Source organism: Equus quagga, unplaced genomic scaffold (assembly GCF_021613505.1).
Source record: "Equus quagga isolate Etosha38 unplaced genomic scaffold, UCLA_HA_Equagga_1.0 201503_RagTag, whole genome shotgun sequence".
Lineage (NCBI taxonomy): Eukaryota > Metazoa > Chordata > Mammalia > Perissodactyla > Equidae > Equus > Equus quagga.
Window position 1 is genome coordinate 1 of NW_025798525.1, and position 1,342 is coordinate 1,342.

A 1,342-nucleotide genomic window follows, 5' to 3' on the forward strand; every position below is an offset into this window, starting at 1 on the left:
TGGCTGTTTGCCGGTTTCACCCTCAAACAATATTTCTAGTCAAAGGCAATCCTTAGGAAATAGACTACTTTTCTATGACGCCCTCCTGATTTTATCACAGTATAAAAATGATGTTAGCATAATGTTCTAGTCTATGCAAAATTTGCTTTATTTTCTCACAGAAAGGATAATCAATCTGAACTCTATATATTTCCTATACTGTTTTTATTCATTTTAAACTAACATTGTTTTCATAAATGTTTGAGAATGTGAAAATGTAAACATTTGTGTTCAACCAAATTGAATTATATAATCAAAATCTTCATGAAAAGAATTGATTTTGGACTTCAGACATGCTGCAAATTATGTGAATCTGCAGAGGTACTCTAATCAAAGTATGGAAATTCTAAAAATGTAATTTTTTATGATAATTTTAATATCAATAGTGATTGCAGATTATTTAAGGATGCTTAAATTTCTAAAAACTCTTGCTGACTTTTATATTTGAAAGTAATGACTAATTTTTAATAGAAAAAAATTTCTAGGAAAATCAGAATTCCTAAAACAGAGAGAAAAAAATTACTGAATTATCACAATGTAGTTTTTTTAACCCAATAGTTTTTACTTATATGCTTGCCTATACACAAACATATTCTTTAGAAAACAAATCAAAATGGTAAAATAATGTCATAGATACATTGTTTTATAATGTTATTTAAGATTTAAATTTACATTTTCAAATATAAATGCTATTGGACATTGTATATTATATATGTATATGTTTAAATATATACAGTGCTATAATACCATCAATAAGTAAAAAGCTTAGCTGTGATAGAAAGGAGAGGACTGACAGCTAAGGAAAAATTCTCACCTTAGCCTGTAGTCTGCTCTCCACAGGAGGAAATAAAGAGTTACTCTCGCCTGCTGTACACTCTGAGAAGGTGAGAACTTTACATTGCCTCACCTAGTGCAAACTCTGACTCTCAAATGTCTACTGCTTTGCTTTCATGTCACGTTTTACCATGCTCCTGGGTTGTTTCAAGAAGCAACAAGGAATCTTCACTTCAAGAATAACTAATAGAGGCCAGCCCGGTAGTGTAGTGATTAAGTTCTTTCCCTCTGCTTTGGGGGCCCAGGGTTTGTGGGTTCGGATCCCAGCTGTGGACTTACACATCACTCATCAAGTCACGCTGTGGCAGTGTCCCACATACAAAATAGAGGAAGACTGGCACAGCTGCTGGCTCAGGGCCAATCTTCCTCATCCAAAAAAAAGAATAACTAATAAATTTAATGATTATTATTTTAACTTCTCTTTATTTTAAATATTTTATTGTTACTATGTTTAATGACACAGCCAAGA